This window comes from Bufo gargarizans, chromosome 3, assembly GCF_014858855.1.
Source record: "Bufo gargarizans isolate SCDJY-AF-19 chromosome 3, ASM1485885v1, whole genome shotgun sequence".
Classification (NCBI taxonomy): domain Eukaryota; kingdom Metazoa; phylum Chordata; class Amphibia; order Anura; family Bufonidae; genus Bufo; species Bufo gargarizans.
In genome coordinates, this window is record NC_058082.1 from 61,602,671 (window position 1) to 61,619,887 (window position 17,217).

Below are 17,217 nucleotides of genomic sequence, written 5' to 3' on the forward strand. Positions count from 1 at the left end.
GTCCCTATGGAGAGCCCGGTACGTCACCGAACCTCCATAAAATGCCTTTGCCCTGCGCAAGGATCAGGGGAGCCGGATGCAGTGTGCGGCAACCTCTGTCCTCATTAATGACGAGAGTCTGACGCACATTAGTTCCTATTGAGCCCCTGCCTGTGGCATAGTGGTTTCCCTCAGGCCATTGCTCCCTAGGGCTGGTGCAGTGAGAGGAGGGTACACAGTGTAGTTGGGGCTTTCCTTTGGGGTACACCCTGTAGTTGGGGCTCCTGCCTGATGGTAGTTTGGGGTGTGCTTGATGTTGGTGCTTGTATAAGTGTCTGGCAGATGGTGTAGTAATGCAATGGCCAGCTTAGGGTGTGGTAGGAGTCAGGAAACCAGGTAAGAGATAGAAAAATAAATGACTCTTTTTACTTGAGTGCAAAATATGAGTATGTAGTACATCCAACAATAATCTGTACACAGTGCAAATCCTTTTCCCAGATGGTGAGGTATGAAGGCTGGCACAGTGGAAATGGCACTCTTGGTACACTACCTTGTTAATGTCTTTCTCATTAGAATCTCTGACTAGCAGCCGGAACTCTCTGGATCAGGCATTGCCGGACAATACCTGAACAGCCACCCACCCTATTAACTATAATGGGGTCTAGTGGAGATCCGTTCACAACTGGATAAATATGTTGAGAATAAGACAAAAAAATGGTGTGTGTGTGTGTATATATATATATATATATATATATATATATATATATATATATTCTTTAATTTTTTATTTATTTTTTATTATATATTTGTGGTCACGGCTGCGGATGCGAAGACCTTAATGGCTGGTGGTGTGCCCTTAGCCATGAACGCTGGTAGGCCTATAAGGGGGCATACCCTGGTGGAAGTAGAAAAATGAGGGAGGATGGGAGGGGCACAGATAGCTCACAGGCAAGGAGGGATGTGTGCCCTGGCTATTTAAAGGCACCTCCGCCCCTCCCACAAGTGCAGGCTGACATGTCAGCCTTAACTACTTGTGGTCACGGCTGCGGATGCGAAGACCTTGTGTAGAAGAGGGGGACAGGCCTGCCCTGTTTACTTCCTCATACCCGGACTTACTGGCTGGTGGTGTGCCCTTAGCCATGAACGCAGGTAGGCCTATAAGGGGGCAAAGGACAAGCCAGGTAGTCTAGAAAAAGGAGTTTATTGTACATGCAGACTACAGAAGGCCTTGGATATCTCTCGGTGTGGATTCGGAATGTACCGCCTGTAGCATGCAGAGTGCCAGCGACCCATTTTTTTGGATGATGTGAGCTGGGACATTATGCTTTGATGCTGCGGATGCAGCCCCAATGTGGAAGGAATGCCCCGAAATGGTTTTTGGATCATGACCTAAACCCGCCACTAGGGAACGGATGTGCGAAATGAACTGGGATGACGTGATGGATCTGACTTTGAAGGGAAGCAACGGGCTGTCTCGGGCCGAATCGCCAAACACCGCCAGGAGCTGCTGGAGGACTTGGACCGGGCACCATTCGTTGAAAGTGGGGAAGTACCTGATCCCCCACTGGTGGACCGACTTGGGATGTCTTGGATGAAGCGAGGTACAGGATGAACTGGTCGCCCTGCCGGACCAGCTGGCCCCTAGTTAAGCCTTTGGCTTTAGCAGAGGAGCTGGTGAATTCCCGTGGCCACAAGAAACCATAAAAGCTGAGGTACATGGCCGCTTTGACCACGGTACTAGCAAGGAGCCCAAAAGGATTACCATCTAGGCAGGTGGATAACTTCCTGAAGAGCTCTCCTGACACCGGCTGTCTGAGAGAGCTTGGACCCCTGCTACTTTTTTGAATGCCCCTGAGGGTGGCTTTTATCGGCTGTGACAGGAAAATCGACCTGCAGTCCGGATCTTCTAATGAAAGGAAATGCTGTACCCCAGCCAGGTATAGCTTTATGGAGTTGTAGGACAGTTTGAGCTCCAAATGGCAGTATGCCAAGAAAGCCATGATGTATGCAGTCTTGCCAGTATCATGTCTTGGATGAAGAAGCGTGAACTTGTGGAACACATTCCAGCCTGTTCTATAGTTCCTGGACGTGTTGGCCGATAAAGAATTTCTCACCAGACTTTTTGCTGAATCGATGAACTATTTTAATCCAAAATCAGTTTGGAAAGCAGGAGGGGATAGATCCACTTGGTCCGTCTCCGGCATTGCCTGGAAAAAATCATGAAAATGAAATCGTGACAAGGTATCTGAGGCGATATTTTGTTTACCCTGGATATGCCTGCAACTGACATGAAAATTGTGACGGGGGGAAAGCCAGACCAACCTACGGACAAATGACATGATGAATGGAGATTTTGATCTGCCTTTGGCGATTTTATGTCTACCACTGCCTGATTATCCGTGACAAAAACTACAGATGAATTGGCCCATTGACTGCCCCAAACTTGAGCTGCCGCTACAATGGGGTACACCTCTAGTAAAGGGGAAGATTTTAAAGCCTGCTGCGCAGAAGACACCTCTGGGGGCCAGGGACCAGCGAACCACTGATTCCCGTTGATTGCTGCGTAAACTGCAGAGGCCGCGGCGTCCGTGAAGATCGTGGCTGATGTGGGACCCCATAGCGGAACAAACATGGAGACACCGTTCCAGCTGGCGAGGAACGTGTCCCACATTGCTAAATCCACAATCGCTTGGCTGTCCAGGCAGATGGGACTATCCTGCTCGGGGGCTGATGGAAGCAGCTGTAGCAACCGGGAGGTGAAAGCTCTGCCCTGCGGCAAGATCCTAGTAGCAAAGTTCAACATACCCAGCAAAGATTGTAACTCAACTTTAGTGAAACGCCTGGAGCCTGCTGCCTTGGAGATCTCTTCCAGGATTTTGGCAAGCTTCTCTTCCGGAAGCCTAGCTTGCATTTTAACAGAGTCCAACACTATCCCTAGAAAGGTAATTGCCGTCGAAGGGCCTTCTACCTTTTGAAGAGGCGACGGGAACATTGAGCTCAGAGAAGACCCGGAGAAGGGACCTGAGCTTGCTGGGTCTGTTGCCTGGGGATTCAACCAACAGGAAATCATCCAGGTAATGGATGACCAGCGGGCAATCGCAGCAGTTGACTAGAATCCAATGCAGAGCCTGCGCAAATTGGTCAAACAGCCAGGGGCTGCTCTTGGATCCAAAGGTCAGATGGCTAGCAAAATAATAAAGATTTTGCCATTTAATGCCATACCACCTCCAGAGCTGCGGGTGAATGGGGAGCAATTTGAACGCGTCTGCGATATCCGCCTTTGATAGCCAAGCCCCTCTGCCTACCTGGAGAATGAGTTGTATGGCTTCATCCACTGAGGAGTACCTCATGGAGAACTCTTTGGAGGGGATCAGAGAATTTAAACTCGGGATGTCAGAACCATGAGACGCAGAAAGGTCATAAATGAGACGTTTTTTTTATTTTATTTGAGAACTTTTTTGCCACAATGCCGATAGGGCTGACCCTCCAAGAATCAAAGGGAACAGTGGAAAAAGGCCCGGTGAAGAATCCCTTCTCCAGCTCTGATTTGTATGAGGTCTCCTACCGAGTCGGGATCCTTGGCTGCTGAGAGGAGATTGGGACCCTCCCAGGTGGACTGGGGAAGTGCGACCAGACCCGTATGAAAACACTCTGAAAACCCTACTGTGAGAAACTGAACAAAACGGGGATTGGGATGGTTGTGTAGGAGAGTTGCCAGGAGATGTACGTTGACTCTGACTAGTCAGGAGGTCCTGGAGGAATGCTGAGGGCATGTTGTGATGGGGTGGGCTCTAAAGCAACCAGAGCAAATGTGCAGAGCTCGACATTTATTATAATTACATATGGCCAAGTTGTAATTGTTGCACAACTGACTATTGCCCAGGAAAACTATGGGGCGGCCTACTTTGTCGGTGGATGGAGTGGGTCTTTGTGCGAAACTAGAGGCACACCGAAGTAATAATGACTAGACGGTACCTGAAAAATTACCCTGGAAAAACATAGGAGCAACCACAACTGGCCCCGGACCTGAAGTGTACAGGACGATGATGTTAGTACACATGAGGCTGGGAGAGAGGTATCGAGAACATTGCAAAATATTTTTTATTTTATTTATTAGACAAAGAAGATTTATAGCACTATATTAGCTAAATTGCTCTATATTCCTTTTTCGAATATTCACTATATTGCCATAACTTCATTTTTTTGAATATTCGTAATATTCTAAAACAAGAATATATAGCAATATAGCGAATATTCTGGAAAAAAAAAATGAATATAGAGCAATTTAGCTAATATAGTGCTATAATCTTCTTTGTCTAATAGTTGTAATTTTTTTCTCATCTGAAGTTCAGATTGGAAAAAAATTACAACTATAAAAAAAAAAGATTATAGCACTATTAGCTAAATTGCTCTATATTCGTTTTTTTGCGAATATTCGCTATATTGCTATATATTCTTGTTTTAGAATATTACGAATATTTGAAAAAACTAAGTTATAGCAATATAGCGAATATTCGAAAAAACAAACATAAAGCAATTTAGCTAATATAGTGCTATAATCTTTATTTTTATTTTATAACTATTAGACAAAGAAGATTATAGCACTATAATAGCTAAATTGCTCTATATTAGTTTTTTTGCGAATATTCGCTATATTGCTATATATTCTTGCTTTAGAATATTACGAATATTCGAAAAAACGAAGTTAGAGCAATTTAGCCAATATAGTGCTATAATCTTCTTTGTCTAATAGTTCTAAGTTGAAAAATTCTCAGAAAATTAGTATTACAAAAATTTGCATATTACACGATCATTACCTTGCCGATTCTTCGAGTAAAAAAAATCATAGAATATAACGAATATTCGAATTTGTGAATATTCGATGAATATTCGCGAAATATCGCAAATTCGAATATGACCCCTGACGCTCATCACTAGTCTGAAACTGTGATTCTTGGATTGCTGTCATTTTTTATTCATCCTAGTATGTAGTCTGGATGGAACATATACATGAATGGAACATCATGGATGAAGGTTTAATATTGGTCCCATTGATAAAGCTTGTTTAGAGAATTATCTCCTGTTATATTTTGCCTAGAGCGCCTATCTACTGTATGTATGTCATCTTTGGAGTGATCTAACATGGCACCTTGGTACGGATGGAGTAGAGTTAACACACTCCTGTTTTCTGAGATTTCTGAGTTGTGTTATCTAATCTAAGCAAACACCTTCAATTGCTTTTCAATGGCTTTCGTCTCAAGATAACGAGGTGAGTTTGAGTTAAGAACTGGAGTGCTAACCCTGATATCTTCTAGGAGCCTTCACACTGTCATCTGATGTGATTTTGCTTATGTCCTCCACAAATGTGCATAAACCTATGTTAAATTTAATTGTTCAAGTAATTTACCTGGTTAACAGTAGGTGGCAGCATCATTGGTAGAGATAGTTTTAATGTTATGTCAGTTCAGAGTGGAACAATCCTGTTCTATTCTGCCCCCCTGCTGACAAGAGGTGGACTATTCCATCTTCCTGCAGCAAGGGACGGAAAAGAAACTGTTAGATCCTGATTTAGTTACCCCCTGTATAGGGAAGATAGCAAAGACTTAGTCATATTCCCAGTCTGAGCACCTTCAGCCTCAGCTGGATGAAGAAGCAGAAAACTAACTACAACCTCCAGAGTTCCAGGAAGAAAGCATCCCCTGAGAAACCATCTGAGAGATAAGTCCAGCGACCTAGGAGAAGCAATTCCTCCTCAGCTATTCTGTCCCCATACAGCAGAAGTTACAGGAAAGTGCAGAAATTTAATTCCTAATCTGGGATGTGCGTTATAACACTTTGGAAGGACCCTGGGGTAGTACCCTGCGCATGCTGCAATTCGCGTCACAACAAATACAGAACATTAACAACCCAGTCCTGGCCACTGCACACTCCCCCAACTTGTTACCTTCCCTTTGTACCCTTACTGCAGACTGGTAGCAATTCATTCATAACTTCTAGCAGAAATAATACAGGAATGGCACATCATAGTCGTAAGAATAGATGCTCCAGAATTGTTATTACATGGGGAATGCATGAAGCTATTAAAACAGGAATATCAGGAGTGGTGAAAGGTCCTCTTTAACATCAGTACAGCATATGTCATATATGACACATCAGGGAGGAGGGTCTTTTCAGATAGGCAAATCCTTTGTGCTTTATTCCCAACTTGAGTAAATAACGCGTTGTCCGAGAGCCAGAGGAAATGGGGGCCATCTTGACTTCTGAAGAATGATATCCACATCTCAATCACATGTATGCAAAAGTCTCAGTAATGGACGTACCTGTAGATGACATATCCACTCATAGTTGGCATGAGGAGAGGTCCATGTAACAACTACAAAAATCGATAAGTACATATACTGGCCTGAAAGTGATGGAGAAATTAAGGCGTGTAAAAAACAATGCCCATCTGGCTTGGCGGGGATTCAACCTCTTAGCAGACTAAAAAAAAAAATCAGATTTTTGTGATCCGTAGCAGCGGTACATCCATCCATCCATATATTCCTTTAAGAGTAAAGGCAAAGTATTGGATTCTGCTTAGACCCCCCACTTGCACAACAGACAAGCACGAGTCGCATTCAACCCCCTATTTCACCAGTTCCCCCTTGGTCCAGTCAATAAAGGGGTTATGCAACTGGAGCCAAGGTATTCCCAGTACTACCTCTACTAGTAAGTTTTCTAGAACCAACAGAGAGCATATTTCAGAGTGACACACCCCCACAGTCAATTATCACAGGTGTAGAATACTTCACAGTACCACCCACCAGGGCAGTGGAGTCAATATCCATGATGTGGATGGGAGTGGGTAGTGTCAAAATTGGAATACTCAACTTTAATCTCATATCAATAAAGTTGACAGCAGAACCTGAGTCAATGAACGCATTACCAGAACATTTGTTAATACCCATGGAGACAGTAATATTTACTAGAAACTTATTCTTGACCATATGAGGAAATACCTGGTTCTTAAGCTTCCCCATCTTGGTAGATTTACCAGAAGAAGGTTTCTTGGAGCATTGGTTAATCCAATGGCCTGACTTGCCACAATAGAAACAAGCCCCTTGTCGGCGACGCTGATCTCTGAGTCATTCCAACCTGCATGGGTTCCTCAGAAGAGAAATCGGCTCTACTCACAGGACAGACTTCTGACTGAAGCCCCTCCTGGGAAAAGCGCAAACGTTTCTGCCGTCTCTCCCTAGCACGTCTGTCAAGTCGAAAAGCGAGTGTCATGGTCTCCTCTAATGTCTCTAGTAGTTCACTAATAAGTCTTTAAAGGGATTCTGTCACCTTGTTTTCGGTTTTAGAGCTGCGGACATGCACGGCTAGACCGCTGCTAGCATGTCCGCAATATACCGGTCCTATAGGGCTGTGTGCTTTTATTTTGTTTAAAAAATGATTTTGGGGATATGTACTCAAGGGGCTGTCCCCCTGTGAATGAGCCCAGCACCGTCTATGTCCTCCGAATCTCCTCCTTTCGTCACAGATTGACGTAATCTCGTGATGCGCATTTCCTTCCCTGAGGCTGATGCCATCAAAGGGAAGGAACGTTATACCGGCAATGCGCATCGCGAGATTACGGCAATCTATCTGTGACGAAAGGAGGAGATTCGGAGGACATAGGCGGTGCTGGGCTCCTTCACAGGGGGGCATGGCTGGGCACCAGGAAGGTTTGTACAGCCCCTTGGGCATCTTACAAGGCTCATTTACGTATCTCTAAAATCATTTTTGAAACGAAATAAAAGCACACATGCTAGAGGTATATTGCGGACATGCTAGTGGCGATCTAGCCATGTCCGCAGCTCTCTAATTGAAAACGAGGTGATAGAATCCCTTTAATATTTTCAGACAAACCTGACCTGGGCTGGTTCATTCCAGCCAGAAGGAACACACCATCTCCTGAACTGGGTACAATACTCTTTGGCAGGTTGGTCTCCCTGTATAAAAGCCTTAAGAGCGGTCTCAGCTACCATGGTCCTGTCAGGTTCATCATACAAGGTTCCCAGGGCCTGGAAGAATCTCTCGACAGAGCTGAGACAACCAGCATCAGAAGGCAAGGAAAAAGCCCAATCCTGGGAATCTCCCTGGAGGCGAAATAACTATGCCCACACGCTGGCTCTCAGAACCATATGACCAGGGGTGTAATCTGAAATAAAGTTTACAATTCTCTTTGAAAGAAAGAAACTTTTTACGGTCACCTGAAAACGGTTCAGGAAGCTTAAGCTGAGGCTCCATATGATGACTAGATAAATGCGGAGGGAAGGCACTCTGTCCTGACTCATTGAAATTGAGTTTCTCCCCCAATTCCTGAACCATCTGAGTCAAATTAGAAACATGCTCCATCAGGGTAACCAAAGGATTCATGATAACAGTGGTAATTTGGGCCTGTTATTCGGTGACACATACAGGGGTTGGGGTAGTGACCGCTAAACTCCACCCGCACCCCTGTCCCTGCCTACTTGCCTCGCAAGTCCTAGTGACCAGGGACAACTGGTCGACAAACCCTTCGCTAGGATAGTGCAGGGAAGATAAACAACACAAGTAACAGGAAAGTCAAACAAGCCGCGTCAATAACCAAGAGAGTAGAAAGGTACCGGAGGAGCAGGCAGAGAATCGTCAGGAAAACCAGGAGGGAGCGCCAAGACCAAAGGATGAGACGGACGGGAAATCGGAAGCCAAGCAGGAACAACAAACCAGGTAAGTATCTCACAGGAAGGACCTAAATAACAGGGAATCTGTGGCCAGCAGATTGACTGTTTAAATAGGGTGCTGGGGGAGTCATGTGACGTGGCCAACGTCACATGACACCTGAGATCCGATGCAGCCGAGCGCCGAGTGATCAGCTCGACGCTCAGCCCTATTGGAGTTGCCACGGGAACGGGCGACGCCAGGCGCGTTGATGGCGCTAGCGCGTCCCGGACGTCCCCGCTTCCCGAAACTCTGCATCGTGACAGAAGACAATACAATATGGCGCTGGTACCTAGATGTTTACATAGTTCACATACCAAAGGCTGTAAAATAGTGCCCAATGCGCAGAAGTGTTATCTCTTTCTTTGTTCCATTGGCTAGAATACATAAACAATGCCACGAGCCTCAGGGTGGATGCCCCCTCTGATGTACATATATACTGGTTAACTTCCTGTAATAAACGAGAACTACTTTGACCCTGCCTGGTGTCAGTGTTGTTTCTTCCATGCATGTAAAATCCTAGGATTAAGACAACTTAGAGCAGTAGAGCAAATACATTTGGCTCTGATTAAAAGCAGCTTTAACAAATGGAGCAAGGTGCCAGTAGGATTCTGGAGACTTAAAAAGGAAGCTGCATTCTGCAATATATTAAATAAGAGGTCTGAAACAGAATTGACAAAGCAGATTTCTCTAAAGTTGCATTTATCTACAGTACTTTGAGGGAATAAAGCACAAAGGGTGTGCCAAAGGGCATGTCTTTACACTTGGGCCCTAATTTATTCCAGAATAATGAATTGTTTTATTAGAAATGCATATAGATTTCAAATAAATATGCATATGATTAAATACTTTTGAATATGGAGTTTCTACATGGTGATTTGGAGAAGACCAAAAGTAAATTATCTGGATTTTAGACTTCCTTGAGGGGTCTGATGATTGGTTAAGATTTGCAGACACCCAGAAGGAGGATAGAAAATAAGAACTGGAGGGAACCAATGGATCAAAATTATACAAAGACGTGGAAGATTACAATAGTGGTAAGAGCGATATTTGACAAACCAATAATGATATAGAGAGAAGAAAACTAAAATCAGGACGACGTAGGAGAAGGAAGTCGATTCACCAACACAAAGGTTTATTTGTCTACTATTCATGACCCAAACTCTTCAGATGGTTCTAGGAGACAGTCTTTTCTAGGCACCCATATAAAAGAACGAAGTACAGGAGAAAACACTGAGGTCAGAGTACACTGACGAGCAATAGGGTAACAATGTTTGGAACCTTTTGACTTTCAGGCTCCATATCTCATCGTCCACTACAGCTTAGAACGTAAGACTACCATCATTTTATAGACAATCATCTTGGCTATCTCATACATAAATTGGACTTGCAACTATTTAGCATATGATTAGTTATGCAGATTCTTCTCATGTAATTGTATTGGTACTGTTTTGCTCCTGGTGTGGAACAATCTTTTTCTTCTTGTACACTACAAATAGCAACCTGTTCTCACATTTCCTAATAGCTCAGTGTGTTATTAGGTTGATTCCCAAGGGAAAGGTCACTGGTTAGAATCAAGGAGCAGCCAAAAAAAGAGAAACAGCATCATCCAGCTATTGCAATTTTCTTGGCCAAGATATCACTATTGAAACTATTTAGCATATGATTAGTTATGCAGATTCTTCTCATGTAATTGTATTGGTACTGTTTTGCTCCTGGTGTGGAACAATCTTTTTCTTCTTGTACACTACAAATAGCAACCTGTTCTCACATTTCCTAATAGCTCAGTGTGTTATTAGGTTGATTCCCAAGGGAAAGGTCACTGGTTAGAATCAAGGAGCAGCCAAAAAAAGAGAAACAGCATCATCCAGCTATTGCAATTTTCTTGGCCAAGATATCACTATTGAAAACTGCCTCATGTGAGTGCCATGACAGGAGTACATACAAGCACCGTTCAACGCACATTACAAAAGTCTAGAATGGTGGCCCCAAAAAAGATGAAAAAACCTCAACTTCAATATCATCATAAGAAGCTTTAGCTCAAGTTTGCTAAAATGTATGAACAGTAGACAGTAGAAGATTGGAAACAGGTAATTTGGAGTGATGCGGAAAAAGTCAATAGACTGGGCTCTGATGGGTGCATATGGGTCTGGAAGAAACAAGGGAAAAGGGGGCTAGCAGATGGAGAAATTTTAAGGAACTGTCAAGTCCGTTGGGAAGCCTGATGATATGGGGTTGTTTCACAGCCAAAGGCATCGGATACTTGACCAGGATCAATGATGGTCTCAATGCTGATTATCCTCCAAGGCCAGTTACTTTGCACACTCGAGTCCTATGGGTATAAAAAAGACAACACTATCCTGTGGACCAGTCTATTTTGAAGCTTCCCTGACCAAACCATGGTCAAAATTGGCAAAGACAAAGCCAAAGATAAAGCGGACCAGATTAAGCATGATCGGGGTCCCTCAGACATGGAAAAATACCTCCACAAGAATGCCACGGTGCTCCCCGCCGGGAACAGCAAGATGGTGCTGGATGAACATGCTGTGGAGCTTACAGGCTGTGAAGCTGACAACTCCTGGAGGCCAGTCCAGCTACACTCCAATAACCCAGCTCCAGTCTCCCGCCATTTCCTATAGCAAGCCTTAACTCAAGCACTTGCCCCAGTTATGCAGCAGATGGCTGAAATCAAGAGTGATATAAAGCATATTGGGCACAGGGTGTAGGTCTTTAAGAATAATCAGGCCGCCATCCTATCTTACAGTCGAGCACTAGGAGACAACTGCATAGCTCAGATGGACTCTCTTAATGTGGCCTTCGCCCTGATCGAGGATCAAGAGAATCGCAGCAGGTGTAAGAATATTTAGATACGTGGTGTCCCAGAGGCCATACCTCACGGGAGTTTACCTGCTGCAGCAGGCGCCATATTTGCTGACCTCCGGAGCAGGCCTCGGAGATCACAGTTAAGCGTATTCATAGGTCCCTCAGGCCGAAACCCAAGGAGGGTGAGCCGCTGAGGGATGTGGTTTTGTGGACTTTTAAATCATCTAGAAACTGCTACAAAACTAAACAATGGGGGGCACACCTTACAATACAAGATGGAGTGCAAGACTGGTATAAGCAACACTAGAGAAATAAATACCACAACTCAGCCGCACCTCCAGAAAATAGAAGACATTATTGAGACATATAAATAAAAAAACATGGAAAAGTAGGACAAACCCCACAAATAGGAACTAATAAAGTGCATCAGTGCATCAATGAAGTAACCAATCAGTCACAATGCCACAACAAAATGACAGTAGAATATCTGCAGCACCTAAATGAAATACTATCATGGAGCACAGTGGTAGCACATGGAATGGATAAAACACATCAGTGAGGAAAGCCGCAGAGATCCGGACGCGTATCGCTAGTCCAAATGCTAGCTTCCTCAGAGGTCAATGTGGGTCCAGATGACCATTACATCATTCATATTCAATGTACTAATATCATAATTAAATACACCTGTGGTAAAACCAATCAAAAATATCTACTAAAAGAGGGGGCCAGGGGGCGGACAACGGCCTGTGTACATCACCCAGATCCTCCCCGGTGCATGGTCACGCGCGAATGCAAAATGCCGGTGCAGGCCGGCGTGTTGTAACGGCAAATGCACGTGCGCAAGATGGCGCCCAAACCGGAAGCCGACGCCGCGATGCTTTCCAAAGACCAGAAACGCAGCCCAGCGCGGCACTACAGCTGGACGTCAGCCTGCGCCGTGATACCAAATGGAACACAAACAAATAAGGGGCAAGTACAGACATACAAAGGGCAAAGGGCAAACATTATAAGATCGAGTCAAGAGGTAATATTATAAATATTTGGTTAATCTGAATCAGTTACATGATTATACATACAATATTATTATAATAAAAGCAAACAACCTAATTATACATAATAAAGGCAAACGAGCATCAGAGCTGTGGAATGTGGATCAAAATAGATCCACACTTAAATGAATAATGCATAAATAATTAGTATTATGATAATTCCACGATTATGATGTGACCAAAAAAAGTAGAAAGAGAAAAGGTTGAAAATAGATAATTCCATGATTATATAAAGAAAAATAATAAAAACAAAAATAATTATTAGTGAGGAGTCATACATATCTTATGATTTGATACAGAAAAAGTAGAAAGAAAAAGGTTCAAAATAACTCCATGATTATGTAGACAGAATATCAGGGATACAAACTAATTAATAAATAACCCCAGAACAACCTGTAATATAGTGCAATAAATAAATAAAACATTAAATATGAATGATGTAATGGTCATCTGGACCCACGTTGACCTCTGAGGAAGCTAGCATTTGGACTAGCGATACGCATCAGGATCTCTGCGGCTTTCCTCACTGATGGGTTTTATCCATTCCATGTGCTCCATGATTAGTATTTCATTTAGGTGCTGCAGATATTCTTCTGTCATTTTGTTGTGCCATTGTGACTGGTTACTTTATTGATGCACTGATGCACTTTATTAGTTCCCATTTGTGGGGTTTGTCCTACTTTTCCATGTTTTTAATTTATATGTCTTAATAAAATCATGTCTTATATTTTCTGGAGGTGCGGCTGAGTTGTGGTATTTCTTTCTCTAGTGTTGCTTCATCTAGAAACTGCAATGCTCCTCAGGACACTGGATAGCTAAGTATTGCACAGTTTATTCCATATGTAGGGAATTACATGGGTGGGCTTAACGCTTATACCCACATAGGAGGGAAGGGAGAGTCCCCACCTGAGGACTTTGATGGGCTCTACCTCCATGCTGATGATTGCCAACTGGACACACTTTCAAAATGGGACACTAGGTTTGGAACTCACATTTGGCCCCAGCTGCCTGCTTTACTTCCTCAAAGATTTTTTCTTTGCTAATGTTTTACTGTTCTTATGTTTGGCTCACCCATGCCCCTGCCTGAGGTCTCACCTTATGGAGTATAATACATCATTGACACCATGACGTGGTGATACGATGGGTGCCATTGTCTGCTTGAAATGTCCTTTATATCTACAGGTTGTGTTGCTACATGTTAGGACGTACATTAATATCTAGTTCTCCCCCCTCCTGGAGATGGGCAATCTATGACCATCTCTTGATGCAGGGAACTCTTCTTATGCTGATAATGTACATCATAATATCTGCACACTCAAATGAAGAGTCTTGTTCAATTTTGTCCTGTTCAAGAAGGCACGAGCTGACATCTGTTTCCTCCAGGAGACACACTTTAAAGAAGGACGTGTGCCTTCACTGCCACGCTCTCACTTTCAGTCATGGTATCATAGTAAAGGCATCTCACAGGGTGGGGATCGCAGTAACCAACCACGTACTGTACCTTTTACACATATGCTCACCCAGGCAGACCCCGAAGGTCGTTATATTTTCGTGAAGGGGAAAATAGGAGGAGATACAGTAACCCTAGCCAGCCTGTATGGTCCTAATAGAGGACAACAACAATGGCTTAAGGGCACCTTGAAATCCCTTGATCAATTTGCTGAAGGGGTCAGGTTGGTAGGAGGAGACCTTAATGTGGCATTGTACTCTACTCTGAATACATCTGAAGGCACCTCAGTACACTTACAAGCCTCCCTGGGGCGCATTAATAAAACACTTTCTGATTCCTGCTTAGTGGATGCTTGGCGGCTGCTTAACCAGACCTCCTGGTACTATACTTTATTTTCCATACCACACAACTCTTTTCAGAGATTAGATTATGTTTTTATATCTGACAAGCACATAGAAATGCTTCAATATGTCACTATTGAACCTATCACCGTGTCTGATCATGCTCCTGTCTCGGCCTCAGTAAACTTTGCTAATCTACCATCCAGACAATGGATGTGGCGACTAAATGAAACACTGCTGGACAGAGAAGCCCATTTCACGTCTCTCCAAAAGAGATTGCGGCTGTTCTTCCAGGAAAATGCCCCTGTAGACACAACAGTGTGGGAAGCCCATAAGGCAGTTATGAGGGGCGAGCTCATTGCTCTCGGAAGTAGGATCAAAAAGGAAAAACAAAACTACTCCACTCTCTGCTTTCTCAGATAGCAGCTATAGAATCTCTTCCTAAACGGACAAAAGCTTTAAATGCTCATGTGGAGTTGCTGCAGCTCTGACGGGAGCTGAAGGACTATGCGTGTGCCATGCAAAAGCATACCAATATTTCAAATACCGCTTTTATGCCCATGATGTCTCAAAGACAAAAGATATAGCTGCAGAATTCCAGGAATTCTACCAATACCTGTATAACCTCAAGGAGTCTGGGGAGCTATCCAGGCCGGGCTCTTGTTCAGCTATAAAGGACTTCCTGCGCAAACTACAATCACCCTGCTTATCCATAGAAGACACAGAGACCCTACTCAGACCGATTTACTGAAAAGGAGGTTGGGAAGATTATTAAATTAATGCCATTGAGGAAGAGTCCTGGTCCGGAAGGCTTTCCTGTGGGATATTGTAATAAGTTTTTGACTATTCTGTTACCACAGCTTACCGACTGGTGTAGATCCCTCTTTTCTGGTTCCCCACTGTGGCAGGCTCAGCACTATGAAGTGTCTTTTGCGCTGTGGCATTAGAATAATTTTTATATCTCTGACTTTTAGTCTAACCAGACTGTCTATTACTCTGTAATGTCTATTACTGTCTATTACTCTATTACTCTGTAATTCCTCTAGCGCTGTTCTATGGAAACAGTAGGTTTAAAGAGCACACCAAATGCTTGAAATAATTTTTTTATTAACTTCAACTGTTCTTCATATATAACACTGCCACCTCTTGTCATTCAACATAAAATGGTGGATATATTTCTCTCTTGAGTATCTGTACTCTCACTTTAAGTTATTTAAGCATTTTATGATCTCTCTGAGAGGTATATCTGAGGTCTAACTAATAGTTCTACTTGCAGTATGCAGTTAGCAGTGACTATTTTCAGATTGGTTGAGTATGATCTGGTATTGTTGTAATTGAATTTGTGAACTTTGTGGTTTGCAATTGGTGGAACTGCAAGTAAACAAATATATATCTAGTTCAGTATACAGTTCTAAACACAATACTAACAATAGGAACCATTATATAACTGTTTTAAATACCAATTTTGGCTTTAGGTGTTGCTTATGTGGTCATTTAACCTTCCATATTTATTGTGGCTTCTCTCACCATGCTGTGCGGTTTAGAGCTTCAGTCTTGTTGTGGATTGCTGGTGTTTGGATCTCAGCGGAGTTCCTGTGCTTCCATAGCCATTTGAAGTTAAGTGTCTCCTTCCCCTGTTGTTTATTGTTGGGATTTTCTTGTGTTGTTCTTTTCCCTGCCATTTGTGTTTAGGCTTGAGGGAGACTCCTGTTCGTCCTACCGTTTAAAGGAACAGGTTGTCTCTTGTCTTGACGTTAGTACCAGGGTCCTACAAGGTGACTTAGGACTTTAGGTTCCTGTATATGAACTCACCTCTGGGGTCAGTTTATACTTGCAGTCAGTCAGGACTTTGATTAGGGTTTCTCTAGGAGGTGACCTGATCCTTTCCCTAGTTACCAGGCCTTTTCCCCTCACCCCTTTCCCTCCTATGTTCGGTGTGGGTTTCCCTCCCACACCGAAGCGTGACACAATCCCTAGAAGCAATAGTTACTATTCTTCCTAAAGAGAGGAAGGACCCACAACACTGAGGGAGCTACAGACCCATCTCACTCCTAAATGTTGATGTGAAAATCCAGGCAAAACTACTGGCCAAGAGGCTTAGCAATTTTCTCCCTAAACTCATATACCCTGATCAGGCAGGCTTTGTCCCAGGTAAAGAAGGGAATCACAACTCCTGTAGGCTTATCATAGCTATCCAATTAGCCAAAAAGACAAATCAACCACTAATGCTCCTGGGAATAGATGCAGAGAAGGCCTTCAATTGGGATTTCCTGCAGAAGGCGATGTTGCGTTTTGGTATACCAGAAAGATTCCTTCAGGCATTCATTACTTTATTTAACGACCCAAGTGCCAAAGATAGTCAATGAGACTTTGTGCCCCTCTTTCCCAATCAGGAATGGCAAAAGAAAGGGGTGCCCCCTTTCACCCACTCTTTATTCTTAATATGGAGACTCTGCTACAGGCCGTCAGAGACCATTCCCATACTCTAGGTATTCAGGTGGCGGACAATAAGTCTAGTTACACTAATGCAGCCTTTGCTGATGACTTGCTCATCATGGTCACAAACTCTGTCGAGGCCTTCCCGCACCTACTAGAGTAATTTACCCAATATAGACACCTCTTCAATTTCAAGGTTAATCAGTCCAAATCTGAGGTCCTGAATGTTTTAGCCTCCCCTGCAATGGTGACAGCTTTAAGGACATCCACACCCTTTAAAGGGGTTGTCCGGGTTCAGAGTTGAACCCGGTCATATCCCCATTTTCACCCAGGCAGCCCCCCTGACTTGAGTATCGGAGCAGTTCATGCTCTGATTATCTCCTTTGCCCTGCGCTAAATCGCGCAGGGCAAAGGC